Source organism: Plecotus auritus (assembly GCF_963455305.1).
Source record: "Plecotus auritus genome assembly, chromosome: 1".
Taxonomy (NCBI): domain Eukaryota; kingdom Metazoa; phylum Chordata; class Mammalia; order Chiroptera; family Vespertilionidae; genus Plecotus; species Plecotus auritus.
Window position 1 is genome coordinate 5604341 of NC_137770.1, and position 16955 is coordinate 5621295.

Consider the following 16955-nt stretch of genomic DNA (forward strand, 5'->3'; position numbering starts at 1 on the left):
GCCCTGTCCCCTCGGAGCTGGGGGCTGAGCGGGCGGAGGAAGGTAATTAGCCCTGTTTGCTGCAGCACCTGGCTTTGCAATCTGTGTCTCTCGGTCTCCCTTATTATTATTCTCTTTAATATATTGTTAGCGATTTCAGAGCGGACGGGAGCGGGAGAGAGCGGTGAAAAGATCCATGAGGAGAGAGACGCATTGATCGGCTGGCTGCCTCCTGCACGCCCCACGCTGGGAATCGAGCCTGCAACCCGGGCACGTGCCCTGGTTGGGAATTGAACCGTGACCTCCTGGTGCATGGGCCGATGCTCTACCACGGAGCCACGCCGGCCGGGCCAGATCTGCTTCCTGTGCCCTGACTGTGCCCAGGCCGGCAGACAGCACCGGCCACAGCACGCCATCGAAGGCCGGGAGCAGCGCTGTGGGGCTCCTTCCTGGGGGTGGACCAGGGACTCACACCAAGCAAGTCATGCTCCCTGCGCCCTCTGGCTGCTGTCCGCTCGCCTAGCACGAGGGGAGGGTGCGTCCTGCCTGGACTGCACCCAGCACCCATCACCAGCTTCCCCACCTAGGAGCCAGGCAAACCAAGCTCTTAGCTCCACTCTGCCCCTTCCTTCCTTGCTGTGTGACCTTGGGCAAGCCCCTACACCTCTCTGTGCCGTTTCTCCACTGGGGAAAATGCCAACAATTTCAGTGCTTACCTACAAACATAAGCGTAATTATGTAGGGCGGGTGCCCAGGAGGTTGCCACCCTGGGAGGTCACAAAGCTAGCTGGGGGTGGGGGTGGGGCAGAAAGCAGGCCATGGGGGGGCACCCCCTGGCCCTCTGAGACTTAAAGCAGCTTTGCTTTTCAGCGTTGAGGGCAGAAGGAAGGTCAGTCCTCCTGGTTCGAGGGCTCCTGGCGGCTGGGCTCCGCCCCACTGCCCATGGCCTCCCAGGGGACACGCTGGACCAGAAGGTGACCCAGGGCAACGAGACGCCGGTGGACAAGCTCCGAGTAGCCCCTAGCAAGGCCGACTTTGCCTTCAGCCTCTACAAGCAGTTGGCTCAGAAGAACCCCAATAAGAATGTCATCTTCCCCCCGATGAGCGTCTCCACCACGTTAGCCTTCCTGTCGCTGGGGGCCCGCAGCCGCACCCTGATGGGAATCCACAGGGGCCTCAAGTTCAACCTCACGGAGACCAGGACCTCCAGCACCTCCTGTGCGCCCTCGGCCAGCCCCACGGCCAGTGAGCCGTCGGGGCCCCCACCCCGAGGCCCCTGGGGTGTGCAGAGAAGGTCAGGCTCCTCCGAGGGGTCACTAAGGGCAGCTCACCAGCGAGTGGGGGGCAGGGAGGGGCCGGGGGGAAGGTGTCCCCCCAGGACCCGCGGAACGGAACCAAGGGGCCGGGAGGGGCCAGGGCGTGAGTGAGTGGGCCGCGGCATCCTCTCACTTCTGGGACTTGGTGATGTCCCCCGAGCGGGCAATTCGGATGTGCCAGAGAGAACCCCAAGTCCCTCCTTTAGGGGAAAAGGGGAAAGCTCTCAACTGAAGAAGCGAGAACTCATGCTAAGATCTCCGGGAGAAGGACCCTCCCCCCCAGGAAAGTGTGAGAGGAGAGAGCAGCGTGCGGCTCGCTGGCTCACCTGCACCTGCGGGCACCGCAGCCGCCGCACGGACCGTGGCTCGTCGTCACGGGAGGGAGGGTGAGGCGGGCACCCTGAGGCGGGGGGGAGACCACGCCCACACAGCTTCCACTGCAGCCTGTGCGTACCCTCCTCTTCCGTTGTTGGTTACTAACTTAAAAATTAAACTCCATCTTCAGTGGGACGTGCAGGAGAAACACAGCCTGGTTCCGGGCCTCCACGGGGCGCCTTGGGACGTGTCCCCGTGGGTAAGGGGGGACCTGCTGTATTAGTAAGTGCCATGCGTACACCTGGCTTGGATCATAATTTAAACAAACCAAGTGTAAGAAGTAAATTGGGGCCTGGCCGGCGTGGCTCCGTGGTTGAGCGTCCCCCTAGGAACCAGGAGGTCACGGTTCGGTTCCCAGTCAGGGCCCATGCCTGGATGCAGGCTCGATCCCCAGCGTGGGGCGAGCAGGGGGCAGCTGACCCATGTTTCTCATCTACCGCTCTCCCTCTCCCTTCCTCTCTGAAATCCATAAAAATATATATTTTTTTAAATAATAAATAAGTAAGTAGATTGGGGACCCATCAGGGAAACAATGGCTTGCACACTGATGGTGTTACGGCATTTCCTGGTTTTTCAGGGTGTGACACATACGATTGCGGCTAGGATGTTTTAAAATTCTTACAGGTGAAGGGATGCTTCGCATTTCCTTCAGAACATTCCCCAGGGGAGCGGGGTTGGGGGAGGGAGGGAGCCTGTCCTCCAGCTGGTGATGTGGGGAGGAAGCTGCCGATGGGGATGTGGGCTCTGCCAGGCCATCCTCTCTGTTGCTGCACTCGTTAGAATTCTCCCATCATCCGACCTGAAGTGAAGACACAAACACCCTTCAGAGCAGCGCTGCGCCTGCGTCCCAGCCCCGGATGAACGGGTGGGTGATGGATGGCAGGCTAATCCCTTGGCTGAATATCAAGAGAACGAATTGAAAACCCCGAGACGTCAACAAGAAGTGACTGTGTGGCCCGGCCGATGGCTGAGTTGGTTGGAGAGTTGTCCATATGCCAAATGGTTTGTGGGCTCGATTCTCAAATGGTTTGTGGGTTCGATTCTAGGTCAGGGCATGTACCTAGGTTGCGGGTTTGATCTCCGGTTGGGGTGTGTATAGGGGACAACCAATGGATGCTCCTCTCTCATAGTTCTCTCGCTATTTCTCTTTCTCTCTCTCTTCCTTCTTGTCTCTCTAAAATCGAGAAACATACCCTCGGGTGAGAATTTAAGAAAGAAGCGGCTGTGTAGGTGTTTAGGTCCAGGTAGTGGGTGAGGAGAAGAAAAGTAAAGTCGGAATAAACAAACCTGGGAGAAAGAAAGTCTGCTCCCACCCATGAGCCCACGCCCCCCTGCCCCGTGCCACCTTTGTCCCTTCCCACCACCTGCCAGGCCGGGGAAAGTATTTGGGCTGAAAGGTTTCGCAAACACTCTCTCTGTGTGTATGCCTCATTGAGTGGCCAGGCCTGCTGACGCCCCAAGAGCTAAGCTAGGCACTGCGATTGGAAAGACACCCTAGGCAGAACGAACAGCAATCTCGGCGTTGGAAATAGTCGGAGCCCACCCCTTGTGGAGGCTAGACCCGTGGCGTGGACTGCGTTCCGTGACACGCACGGCGTGGGCAGGAGGTGAGTGGCTGCAGAGGTTGTCTGGAGCGGCTGCAGATGGCCCCCGTGAACCCAGCCTCTCCCTGGATTCACAGCATGCCCACGGGCATCATACTATAGTGGGAGGGGCAGGGAGGAACCCGAGGCTCGGGGGAGGGTCAGGCGGCAGACAGTGATGGACGGAGCCCCTGGCACCGGCCCCGCCCGCGCTGAGCTCTGCCCCGCGTGGACCCCGAACGCGGGCGGGCGGTTTGCCTCCTGCCGGGTGTGCTGCGGGGTGACGTGGGCTAAGGGCAGCTTCGGGACAGCCTGCCAGTCCAGCCCTCCCAGCCCTCCCGGCCCTCCCACACAGCAGTCCCTCAGCTCCTTTGCAGGCTCCCAGAAAACCTTGGATTCCAGGGGAGTGGGGGCTGCGGGAGGAGGGCTGGAGCGGGAGCCACGGCCCCCAGCCAGCGTGGTGGACCTGCCTCACGAGTCACACAGGAGCAGGTACTCACAGGAGCATGCACACATGTGAACACACATGTACACACATGCACCCCTCCTGCTCCCAGATGCTGGCTCACTCTGCCTCCATGACCTTGAGCACACTCTTCCCTCTGCTGAAACCCCTCTCCTGATTCCTTTCCGGCCTCAGGTCAGGGGCTGCCTCCTCCAGGGAGCCTGCCAGGAACTCCCTGCCTCTTGCAGGCTCCCCTCCCACAGCCACGGCTCAGGGAGCTGTAGCCAGCCCCGCACGGCGTCTCCCGCCGTGGCTGGCGAGCTTCTTCCAGACCGGGCCCCGATGAGTGTGTGCTGAGTGAGTCAGCAAGGGAATGGGCCGGCGTAGGGGTGGGCAAACTTTTTGACTCGAGGGCCACCGTGGGTTCTTAAACTGGACCGGAGGGCCGGAACAAAAGCATGGATGGAGTGTTTGTGTGAACTAATATAAATTCAAAGTAAAGGAGTGGAGGGGAGAGCAAGAGAACTCTCCGCTCTTTCGGCTCCGCGGGCCGGAGAGAACAGCCGAACGGATCCGGCCCGCGGGCTGTAGTTTGCCCACGGCTGGGCCAGCGTCTCTCTGGGCCTCAGTTTCCCCATCTACGCAATGCTCGCATTGGATCACGGCATCCAGGCAGCTCGGAAGCTCTATGGTCGGGGGACAATGTTCTGAGTGAATTCCCCCGTGAACCAGGGCACCCGTGTCTCATCCATCCCGCTTCTCAGCGCGCAGCTCAAGTCCCGACCGACTTCCAGTTTGTTCAGTAAATGAATGAATGAATGAACAAATGAACCAATGGTAAATGGAATAAGGGCATGAACTTTTCATTAAAGCCAAGGTATTCACCAAAGCAAACTACCAGGCAAATGGACAGCATCTATTCCCTGCCAGTAGACAACATGGAACCAGTTTTACCCTCAAGGCTGAGTCCCCCCCCCCCCCCAGTTCTTCTCCCCTTTACAGACGAGAGGCCTCGGGGAGAAAGGCTCGGGGCCGCCCACGGTCACATGGGAGAGCCAGAGGCAGGGCAGAGAGGTGTGACACCCCCAAGTGCACACCCGGGTCCGCTCTGGCCCTTACTAACATAAAGTCTGGGGGCCTCAGGGCTCTGCTGAGTCAGAATCACTAGGGGGGAGCCCTCAGTTCTCGGGGGTCATAATACCACCCGCTTCCCGGGCTTCCCTGTGCCAGGCCCTGGGCAGGCTCTGCTTGGTGCACGATCGCTGTGCCTTCCCTCAGCCCTGTGACGTGGGTGCCAGCCCCGTCCCGCGGAGAGGATGCGGTGGCCCAGGGAGGGAGCGACTGGCCCAGCGTCTGTGGGCTCCCGGGCTCCCACGGGACAGCAGAGCCTGGCTGAGCGGGCCAGGTCGCCAGGTCCTCCCTGCGCCCGCACCGCCGCCGCTGCACCATGCCTGCTCTGCGCTCCCTGCAAGTCCAAGGGCACATCCTGGCTGGAAGAGGGTCAGCGGAGGAGGGGCTCAGCGTGCCCAGGAGACCCGCTCTGTGTGACAGGACAGGACGTGGGGTGGAGAGCGGGGAGGGCACGCACACAGGCAGAGGGGCCTTCCCAGGCGCAGAGCAGCCGCGGGGCTCAGGGGATTGAGCCCGTGGCCTCTGGGCTGCTGCCCCTCGGGGCAGATCAAACGGAGCCCGCGTGCACTTCGGGGCCAGGCGCCCACAGCTGCACAGTGGGTGGGTGGCTGCTTCTGCTCAGACAGGGTGCTGCTTGGGGGTCCCTCTCATGTCACGGTGACTCCACAACCACCAGGCTCTGGGTTCAAGTCCCGACTCCACCACCTATCCGTTGTTTGACTTTGGGCGAATTACAGAGCCTTTCCTCTGTTTTCTTATCTGTGACATGGGGTGTAAACACTGTGAAATGGGGTGTAAGCACTGTGACATGGGGTGTAAACACTGTGAAATGGGGTGCAAACACTGTGAAATGGGGTGTCAGAGCCAGGCCTCCCCCGTTGCACTGTGAGTATGAAGAGGGGAGGCCTGGGAAGTGTGGGCACACTGCCGGCCCCGGCTAACCAGGAGGGTTCTGGCCCCATAGACCCCGGCCCCCAGGACGTGCCTCCCGGGCCAGCCCTGCCCGGCCACAAGCTTTCCGTGAGCAACATAGACTTTGCCTTCAACCTCTACAGACAGCTGGCCTCGGTGCCCCTGGAGAGAACATTCTCTTCTCCCCGTGAGCATCTCCTCGGCCTTGGCCGTGATCTTCCTCGGAGCCCCTGCAGCCAGCAGGGCCCAACTCCCGGAGGCCTGGGTCCCCCCTCACCCTGGTTTCCGAGGCCGAGATCGAGGAGGGCTTCCGGGACCTGCTGCTCAGGGTCCCTGTGCAGGGCCCCCAGCTCCTCCTGGCGGTGGGCCAGCGCAGGTTCAGCGGCCTGCGCCTGGGGGCTGCCCAGGACCCCGTGGGGGCCGCCCAGGACCGGGTGGGGGCCGCCCAGCACCCGGTGGGGGCCCAGACAAGCATCCGGGAGTAGGTAGAGCAGCAGACCCAGGGGCAGCTTGAACCTGGGTGGAGGAACTCAGCGATGCCACCGCGGAGGTCCTGGTGAGTCACCTGCTCCTCAGAGGTAAGAGGGGTCTATCCCATGACCCTCCCTCCGGGGCCCCGATCACACCGCAGCCCTGCCCCTCACAGCATCCGGAGCCTCCCCTGCTGACTTAGATGTAGGAGGGCCACAAAATCCTTGATGTTTCTGCTTGAATACCTCCGGTGACGGGGAACTCATCACCTATCGCATTTTAATACTGCTTGTTGAGTTTTTTCAAAGAAGGATTTTTCCAACTTGAGTGTACACAGTACTCCCTGGGGAACTCGTTTAAAATGCAGGCATCTTGCACTGGGCCCCAGAAGATTCTGATTTAGGGGACAGGTCAGTCCGGGACCCAAGGCCCTGCATCTGAGGACGGTCTCCGTCCTCCCCCGCGGGGAAGCTGCAGCAGGAGGGCTGTGATCTCCCCTTGGAGTAACTGTAGGCATTACTGAGTCAAGGAGCCGGGGCCCCCTTCCTCTGGCAGGTCCCAGGAGGCATGGATGAGAGCAGGGAGAACCCCAGCGCTGGGAGACCCTTCATCTTTGCCAGGAGAGCAATAAGATCACGTGCCTCGCTCCTTAGTCACACTCCTTCGCTCAGCAGCTGAGTCCAATCCGTCTCGTATTTGCACTGTGACTGCTTTGTGGGTCTGCAGGGAATTCACACCCACATCTCGTTTGACCTTCTCGCCGGGAGGAAGCGCAGAGGCTGTGGGTAATGTTTCCATGTCACACGTGAGGAGACGGATTCGTTTTAAAAGAAGAAGTGATTGGCCTGAGCCACGAAGGCATGACTCAACTACACGCCTACGGATAGTTCTCGTCTGGCGTATGTAAGAGCGTTTGCACACACACAGTCTGAATCGTACCATGCCGGTCACGGTGCAGATTTGATTTTCACTGAATTCTCTTCACAGCCCAACAAGGCGCTATTATGACGTCCATTTGAGAGATGGGAAAACGGAGGCCCAGTGTTAGGTGACTTGCCTTAGGCCTGCCAGCCAGGCCGAGCCGAGCCCTCAGATCCACCCATGTTTCAGAGCAGCTGGTACCACGTGATAGATTTTTCCTTTAAACTTCACCACCTCTGGCCCTGGCCGGTTGGCTCAGTGCATAGAGCGTCGGCCTGCGGACTGAAGGGGCCCGGGTTCGGTTCCAGCCAAGGGCACGTGCCCAGGTTGCAGGCTCAATCCCCAGTGTGGGGCGTGCAGGAGGTAGCCGGTCAATGATTCTCTCTCGTCATTGATGTTTCTATCTCTCTCTTCCTCCCCCTTTCTCTCTGAAATCAATAAAAATATATTTTAGAAACATCTTTTTTAAAAAATATATATTTTATTGATTTTTTTACAGAGAGGAAAGGAGAGGGATAGAGAGTTAGAAACATAGATGAGAGAGAAACATCGATCAGGTGCCTCCTGCACACCCCCCACTGGGGATGTGCCCGCAACCCAGGTACATGCCCTTGACCGGAATCGAACCTGGGACCTTTCAGTCCGCAGGTCGATGCTCTATCCACTGAGCCAACCCGGTCAGGGCTAAAAACATCTTTTTAATTAACTGCCCCCAAAAGAGAGTAAGGAGACCAGAGAGAAAACAGCCTTCACTCTCTGGCACTGCTCTGGCACTGTGCCAGCGCTCACCCGTCTCACAAAGGCGAGACGCCAGCGCAGGGCAGTGCAGGGCTCGGTCCCCGGGCTGCACAGGGCAGGAGGGACAGGCCAAGAGGCAGTTACGGAGCTGGGCTTGGCGTCCACTGGGCACCCCCCACCCCGTGGGCTGCCCGATGGGTGACCCGGCACCCATTCTCCATTCTCTCCACGGCGGCGACCTCGCTGTTCTCGTTCCCTCAGCTGGATGGGCGCGACCCTTTGCCCCGAGAGCCACCAGCCTGAAGGAGTTCTCCGTGGCCGAGCGCAGGGCCGTGCGGGAGCCATGATGAGGCAGAAGGTTCGCCACCGCCTCCTGCACGGCTCGAGCTGCAGTGCACGGTGCTGCAGGTGGAGCCCCGGCCAACACTGCCACCTTTTCCGTCCGCGGGGCGGGCCGGGGCAGCTGGAGGACGCCCCGCTGCCCGAGACGCCAGTCAAGTGGGACGGTCAGCTCAGGACGAGGTAGCGATCACAGCAGGGCCTGGGTGCGGCTCCTGCCTCCTCGCTCAGTCAGCGTGCACCCCCTCAGTGATAGTCCCCCCAGGGCCCTGTCCTCGGCCTCCCTGCAGGTGTCAGGATGGGGCCTGGTCAGTTGGTGTCTGGAGGCTGGTTCTAGTCCCAGCTCTGGTGCCAACGTGAGCGACCCATGACGCACAGCATTCCAGCCCTTAAGCAGTGGGGACAGGAAAGAGGGTGCAGGACAGATGTTGAATGGAGGGTGGAGGGCCCTGGACAGACGTTGAATGGAGGGTGGAGGGCCCTGGACAGATGTTGAATGGAGGGTGGAGGGCCCTGGACAGATGTCGAATGGAGGGTGGAGGGCCCTGGACAGATGTTGAATGGAGGACAGCAGGTCCAGGACAGATGTTGAATGGAGGGTGGAGGGCCCTGGACAGATATTGAGTGGAGGGTGGAGGGCCCTGGACAGATGTCGAATGAAGGGTGGAGGGCCTTGGACAGATGTCGAATGGAGGGTGGTGGGCCCTGGACAGATGTTGAATGGAGGGTGGAGGGCCCTGGACAGATATTGAATGGAGGATGGAGTGCCCTGGACAGATGTTGAATGGAGGACAGCAGGTCCAGGACAGATGTTGAATGGAGGGTGGAGGGCCTTGGACAGATGTTGAATGGAGGGTGGAGGGCCCTGGACAGATGTCGAATGGAGGGTGGAGGGCCCTGGACAGATGTTGAATGGAGGGTGGAGGGCCCTGGACAGATGTTGAATGGAGGGTGGAGGGCCCTGGACAGATGTTGAATGATGAGGATGGAGGGCCCAGAACAGATGTTGAATGATGAGGATGGAGGGCCCAGGACAGATGTTGAATGGAGGACAGTGGGTCCAGGACAGATGCTGAATGAAGAAGAGGGGCTGGAGGGCCAGGAGACCAGAGGAGAGGGGGGGTGAGAAGCTGCAGGCCTGCAGCTGCGTTGGGGCCGAGGCTGGAGCCTGCAGAGGCACCTGGGACACATGCAGCTGCTTTTGGGGTTTCAACAGCGAACCCATTCTGTCTCCCCACAGAGAACTCGATTTCCACTTCCCCAAGTTCTCCATCTCCAGCACCGCCAGCCTGGAGCTGCTCCTCCCACAAGCGGCTGTGGGCGGAGGCCTCTGGGGCAGCCCGGACTGAACATCTCGAAGGTAACCTGGGACCCGGTTCGGCGCTGGGGTCTCCATGCCTGCGGGCCGCTGCGGGAAGGAGGCGCCCGCATCTCCTTACACGCGGAGCGGCTGTTCCCACAACTTGGCACCTCGCCATCTGTGCTCCGCATGTGTCCCCCATTAGTGCACACCTGCCCCACAGGCACCGGGGGCCCGGGGTCAGGCCCATCCCTGCCCTCGGGTGGCAGCCAGGACAGGGAAGGCCGGGTGGGTACCACACCATCGGGGCTGGACCCGCGGAGGAAGCTCTGGGGCTCCTTCCTGATCGTGGGCTCTGGGACAAGACTGAGCTCGGCCGGCGTGGCTCAGGGGCTGAGCATCGACCTATGAGCCAGGAGGACCTGGTTCAATTCCCGGTCAGGGCACATGCTCTGGTTGCGGGCTCGGTCCCCAGTGTGGGGCGTGCGGGAGGCAGCCAACCAGTGATTCTCTCTCATCATTGATGGTTCTATCTCTCTCCGTCTCCCTTACTCTCTGAAATCAATAAAAATATTAAAAAAAAATAAAGGTCTGGTTGATCCCTCCTAGGGGGTCAGTTGGTGATTCCAGAATGTTCCTTGCAGGTTGCACACAAGGCTGCGATGACGCTGGAAGAGGGGGGCACAGAGGTGGCTGCCGCCACCAGCATCCAGCTCACGCCAGGGCCCCGGCCCGACCTCGACACCTCGCCCGCTCCAGACACGGAGTTCAACCGGCCCTTCCTGCTGATGACCTTCCACACGGACACGGGAAGCGTGCTCCTCCTGGGAAGACTGCGAACCCGCGGGGGTGACGTGCTGGTGACCCCGAGGAGCCCGAGGACCGAGTCTGCATCCGGGTCTCCGGGGCCCTGACACGTCTCCGGCGTGGCCGGCGCTCCCTTCTTCGTCTGGAAGCGCAGTGGGACCGTCTCAGCGCGGTGGCGGCGGCGGGTCCCCTCGTACAGGCTTCGTGCAGCCACGAAATCACCCGCGGCCCCCACGCCAGGAGCTCCCGTGGCAGAAGCCTGGCTCTGAGACGGACGCCACCTGGTTCTGCGTGTGGGTTTCGTGGGGCCCGTGGGCAAGGGGCGGGAGCGGAGCACGGCTTGTGCCCCGAGTGATCGCCTGCTGGGTGCCAGGGCCCCGTGTAGCCGAACTCGTTTTAAAATCGATCCCCCCATCAACCTGACGGGACAAGGGTTCGCTTTGGTTCTGTTTGGCCTTCAGATGCTTTCACCGACCGCATCCCGTTTCTCCCTCCGTGCAGCTGAGGCTCGGGACTGCAGACCCACGCCCAAGGCCGCTCAGCGGGCGGGCAGCGTGGCTGGGATCCAGGTGTGTGTCATTTCAAAGCCCGCACTCCTTCCACTGCCATCCGTGCGGCCACCCCGCGGTCTCCAGCGTGCGCGTGTGCACGAATGCCCTGGCACCCAGCCAGAAGCCACCACGCCGATTTGGACTCAGCGGGTCTGGGCTGGGCCGGAGGTCCGGCTTCCTCCCGCGGTGCCGGGAGCCGAGCCGGTAGGTGACCACCTGGAGCGGGTGCTGACGGCCCTGCCCGTGGCCCAGGGAGGGCGAGGCTGGGCGGCCGGCGGGCGGGGGTGGCCCTGGCCCGGTGCCTCCGCGGGCTGAGCCATCCTGGCGATGCCTTGCAAAGCCCGCTAACGAAGCTTGCTTTCGGGTCGCCGCTCAGGGAGCGTTTTGGGGGAATAAGTGTCCTGAACAACGGCGTTTGGGCCCATTCTAGGCTCTGCTCCGTGTCCGCCACGGCCCCTGCCCTCCGTCTCCAGCTGCACAGGAGGGAGTCACACAGGCTTTGGGGCCAGACCCGCCCGAGACCAAGCCCCACCCGGACTCCCTCTAGACGCCCCCGGGGAGCAGCAGGCAGACACGGGAGCCTGGCCGAGCCGGCCCAGGGGCGGCCACGCGTGATCTCAGTTCACCTTCACGTCACATTTGCTGCCCGAGATGAAACTTACTGTTCTCTCCTCAGGCGAGAAGGTGCCCACAGAGCCCCAGTGAGGGAGTAAGGTTGGCCTCTCCAGTAGGGGGAGCCCAAGAGTCATGGAGAGGGACCCCTAAAAAGAGAGGTGTCCTGGAAAATGGGCGTTTTACCTTCATCTTTTGAGGGTTGACAGTGTGGGTCCCCAAGTCAAATGCCTGTGGGGTCAGGTGGGCAGTAGGCAGAGATTGGGGGGGGTGAGGGGGGATAACAGCACAAGGTCAGTGGCAGGTACCCACTGGCCTTGGAGTTGGGGGGACAAAGGGAGGTGTGGGGACGGTGGTGAACTGGAGAGGGGGCTCCGTCTATGGGGCGCCCGGGGGTGGCAGTGGCTTAGATGACACAGACACGCTAATTGTGACCTCCCGTGAGTGTGAGTGGCCATGTGGCTCTGGTTCGCCCAGGCATCAGGCTGCTCCTGCACGGTGGGCCCGCCATCCGACGGTGTGTCTTCTTCTGGATGTTGGAAGACCGCGGACCAGCGTCTCCACCTTCCAGACAACAGGAAGGGGGCGCGGGGAAAGGGAGAGCAAACACTTTAGAGGTACAACCCGCAAATTACGCACATCTCTTCAGCTCATCTCCTATTGGCCAGAGTCTAGTCACGTGGTGCACCTAGCTGCAAGAGAGGCAGAGAAATGTTGTTTCTGTCTTGGGTGACCATGTGCCCAGCCCCAAATCGGGGGTTCTCCTAGTTTAAAAGAAGGGGATGGTTGACTGTTGGAGACCCCACCCCCACCGCCTCTGCCTGAGCTCCTGCCAGCCCCGGGTGGATATTACCTTGCAGGAAAGTGTCTGAAGGTTGCTGGCTTTTTGAGTTTTGAGAGAAACTGAAGTGTCATGTTGTTATGTAAAAAGTGTTTCCATGTTTTAATGTCGACAACACATGCACATTTTAAAAAGTACCACAATGTTGGGTAAATGGAGCATGCAGTGGGCCCGGGAGGCAGCTGGGCAGAGTGGAGGGCGGGCTGCGGGGTCCCTAAGACGGGCCCCAAGGCCAGGGGCTGGGCGCCTTGGTCTAACCCAGGAGCCCCGGGTGGGACTGGCATTGAAATCCCAGGCAAACGTGAGACGGTCCCGGAGAGAGAAGGTGGCAGCTACGAAGCAGCTTGCAGCGTGGAACCACAGCTTCCGAAACGTCTGAGCACAGTTTACTGACCCTGCGAGACCCACCCTTTAGCCAGGGTCCTCAGACTTTTTAAATGGGGGGCCAGTTCACTGTCCCTCAGACCGTGGGAGGGCCGGACTATAGTTTAAAAAAAAAAACTGTGAACAAATTCCTATGCGCACTGTGGGCCCGGGACGCGTCGGCTGCTAAGCAGGACAGGCAGCGGCACCCGGCGGGCCGGATCCATGTCCTCGGCGGGCCGCCTGTGGCCTGTGGGCCGTAGTTTGAGGACCCCTGCTTTGGGGACTTCTGTCCGCCGGGCCAATGGATGGGAAGGACAATGACCATGTCAGTGCTTCTGCTGCAGTGAAGACAAGACCCACAGACGTTGTGGCAAACATACAAAGACTTGTGACTCGCCCACGTCTTTATCTTCGCTCTCATGCACGCACGGTGGGCCCGGACTCTGCGCTAATCGTTAAACTCCGCACCTTCGGCATTCTGCTGGTTTTCAGGAGCAGAAAGCGCTGTGACAGAACCTGCGGTTCCATTGTTTGAACTGTGCTTCTAGGGGTGGGTTCTCTCCGGCAGTTGGCTTTAGCTTAACTGACAGCGAGTCAGTCTCTGGACCCGCATGGAAAGCTGTCTCTTCTGGTGCTTTGCTCCTGGTGGGCCCAGCGAGGAGACAACGGGACCTCCCCTCTGTCCTTCTGGGGACCCCATTTCCAGCTGTTCCCACCCTTCCCTGAGTGGCCCTTCTCAAGGCCCAGCCCCCCCCCCCCCCCTGGCTCAGGAGGGAGTGATGGGCTGGTGTCCTGCGTAAGGCCCCCTCCCTCTGGGTAAGGGGCTCCTGCCTGTTTGTCCCTCTGAGCTGGCCACCCACCTGCCTCCATCCACCAATGACCCTCAGGCGTCCACACGCCCAAAGCCGCGGGGGCCCTCTGGCCGTCTGGTGACGTGGCTCTGGATCCTGAGACCCGAAGTCCTGGCGAGCAGCCCCGCAGCCTCGCAGCGGCGGGTCCTGCGGCTCCGATGGTCCTGCCCGCACGGGGCCACAGCCCGGGCCCTGGCGGAGCCATCGCGGCTGCGGCAGGGGAATGAAGGACAGATTTAGCCGGAGGGGGAGGGGAAGGCGGTGGCCCTGCGGGAGGGCCCTGGGGTCCTCGGTGGCGGCTCGGCAGCCTCCAGCCGTGCGGCCTGAGCAGATGTGGCTGTGAGGCGGGGCCCGTGAGGACGCTGAGGCCCGCGAGGCGCTGTTTCCGAAGCGGGCATCTCCACACATCCTCCCTGCTGCCCTGCATGTGACAGGGACAGAGGCTTAGGAACGTCCCCCCGAGTCCCCACGTGGAAGCCATGTCTGCCCTGAAGCCCTCAGTGTGTGTCCCCCACATCCACGCAGCCGTGAGCCCACCCTCCTGGCTTTAGTGTCTGTCGCTCCAACAGCAGAAGCAGCCACATCTAAGCCGTCTTTCAGGGCCCGAGGCAGCGCCCGGCGGGCTGGGCGGTCGGGGGCCTGGCAGTCGGGGTGCTGGCTGCCCGGGCCGGGCAGAAGGTTGGGGGCCTGGCAGTTGGGGTGCTGGCTGCCCGGGCCGGGCTGAAGGTTGGGGGCCTGGCAGTCGGGGTGCTGGCTGCCCGGGCCGGGTTGAAGGTTGGGGGGCTGGCAGTCAGGGTGCTGGCTGGCTGGGGCCCTGGCAGACCTGGGCTGCCCCCACAGGAGAGCAGAGGACAGAGATATGGAGGTCGAGGAGAGAGGGAGAGAGGTGTTAGCACAGACCCAGCCTCATTCATTCTCTCTCTCTCTCTCTCTCTCTCTCTCTCTCTCTCTCTCTCTCGCACACACACACACACACGCACGTACACACATGCACACACGCACACAACAGGCCAGGGCAGGAGGGAGAGCAGACCCGGGGACAGCCGCAGAGCAAGGCGGCCGGGAGGCAGGAGAGAACATTCCACAGGCCCCCAAGCAGCGGAGAAATTGCTTCCAGAGGCACCTTGGAGCGCCCGGCCCGGCCCGACACTTAGCAGGTCTGGAGGTCCCCTGGCAGCTGCCAGGACCAGGAGGAGGTGGGGCAGCGGGGACGGGCTGCTGGAGAAAATCTCCCCAAACCAGGCTTGGCGTCCCCGCTGATTGCCCTGCGCCGGGGGGAGGCGGGGGAAGGGTGGCCGGGAAAAGTGGTCCAAGATGGTGGGTCCGCGCGCACCCCAGATGCCCATCTGCTCATTGCGAGGGCCTGCGGGTCACCTGAGAGCCCCGAAGGTGAGCCTTGCAGCCGGGATCCCTGAGGGGGGCCTGCCTGCCGGACCTGGGGCTGCAACAGCAGGACACAGAGACCCAGCTGGGTGTCCCTGAGGGGTACTGCCTGCCGGACCTGGGGCTGCAACAGCAGGACACAGAGGCCCAGCTGGGTGTCCCTGAGGGGGGCCTGCCTGCCGGACCTGGGGCTGCAACAGCAGGACACAGAGGCCCAGCTGGGTGTCCCTGAGGGGGGCCTGCCTGCCGGACCTGGGGCTACAACAGCAGGACACAGAGGCCCAGCTGGGAGGAAATGCTGCGAAGGCTGGGATCCCCGCTGAATCCCCCCTGCTTCCCCTCTCCTGAGGTAGACATTCACGGCGAGGCCCCCTCTTTACCACACGTGCTGTTGTTGTTCCTCCTCACCACTGAGCCACTGAGCCCAATCCCTTACCCAGCCAGGGCTTTGTGTTTAAGTGTGCAATTCTGTATTATTATCTAGAGCAAGCGTGTCAAACGCAAAGGCTACCAGGAGCCACATAAACAAGGTGTGAGTGTGTGTGGGCCGCAAAAAAACAAAAGCTCCCATTTTCGTAGAAACGTGGTTTTTTTTTCAACAGAGACATGCTGGATACAAAGGGCTGACATAAATGAGTCATCCTTCACATAAAATAATAGAACACTTTAATAAAAATTAATATTTTTTCTTGAACATTAACTTACCAGACACTGAATAACTGCACAAATTAATAAGCGTAACGCAAATAAACCTACTTTTCTTGTTCTCCGAAAGCGAATTATTTCCTGTTGCACACACCAAACAAGTCAGTCCAAGACCAATGACGTGGCCATCGGCCGCTAAAATATTCGCTGCTGGTATTAGTGGAGAGAAATGGTGCGTCTGCGCATAAGGGGCGTAAGGGAAATGAATGCAACATGATTATAGTAACCAGTCATCAGCGAACGTTGTAGTTCGTTATTAATAACTAGAGGCCCGGTGCATGAAAATTCATGCACTGGAGTGGGGGGCCTCAGCCTGGCCTGCCCCCTCTCACAGTCTGGGAGCCCTCAGGGGCGGGAGGCGACCAGGCAATCAGGGGAAGGCGATGCCCCATCACACCTCTGCTGCTGCCACTGCCGGCAGCGCAACCCTCGGCCGGCCCTGGTTACCTGTGCCTCCAGTGGCCCTGGGTGGCTGGGCAGCCACCATCCCTGGTTACCTGTGCCTTGGGCCGGCCCTGGGCAGCTGGGGGCTGAGGCGACTGGGCGTCGCCATCTTGTGGCTGTGGGTGCCGCTATCTTTCAGGGCGGGGCAGTCAATTAGCATATTCTCTCCTTATTGGCTGTGGGTGCCACCATCTTTGCGATGGTATGAGGGTCAATTAGCATATTCCCTCTTTATTAGATAGGATTATGTATAATAGGATATTGTAAAAATTAAATTATGAAATTTTTATTAAAATGTTTCTTCCATACTGTTATATTGGCTGGGCCACAAAAATATTCCTTGTGGGCCGTGAGTTTGATGTGCTTGCTCGAGAGGAACAATATTGCACACAGATTCGAGGGCCTTTTCATTTTGGGTGACTACAGCTGTAACCTTTGAATCACAATCCCCATTCCTCTCCCCAGCCCTGGCCATGACCCTCCCCCTCCCCAGCCCTGGCCATCCCCATTCCCCTCCCCAGCCCTGGCCATCCCCATCCCCCTCCCCAGCCCTGGCCATCCCCCTCCCCCTCCCCCTCCCCAGCCCTGGCCATCCCCATCCCCATCCCCCTCCCCAGCCCTGGCCATCCCCCTCCCCCTCCCCAGCCCTGTCCATCCCCATCCCCCTCCTCAGCCCTGGCCATCCCCCTCCCCCTCCCCAGCCCTGGCCATCCCCATCCCCCTCCTCAGCCCTGGCCATCCCCCTCCCCCTCCTCAGCCCTGGCCATCCCCCTCCCCCTCCCCAGCCCTGGCCATCCTCCTCCCCCTCCCCAGCCCTGGCCATCCCCATCCCCCTCCTCAGCCCTGGCCATACCCCTCCCCCTCCCCAGCCCTGGCCATCCTCCT

At 60.8% G+C, this 16955-nt stretch overlaps 1 long non-coding RNA gene across 1 annotated transcript; it reads left to right on the forward strand.

Moving 5' to 3' along the window:
• Positions 1 to 6767: 6767 nt before the first annotated feature.
• On the forward strand, positions 6768 to 10763 carry LOC308247735. The gene is made up of 4 exons (XR_013960550.1): positions 6768 to 7115; positions 8133 to 8393; positions 9451 to 9570; positions 10155 to 10763. It is a non-coding gene; the product is annotated as an uncharacterized lncRNA (long non-coding RNA).
• Positions 10764 to 16955: the final 6192 nt, after the last annotated feature.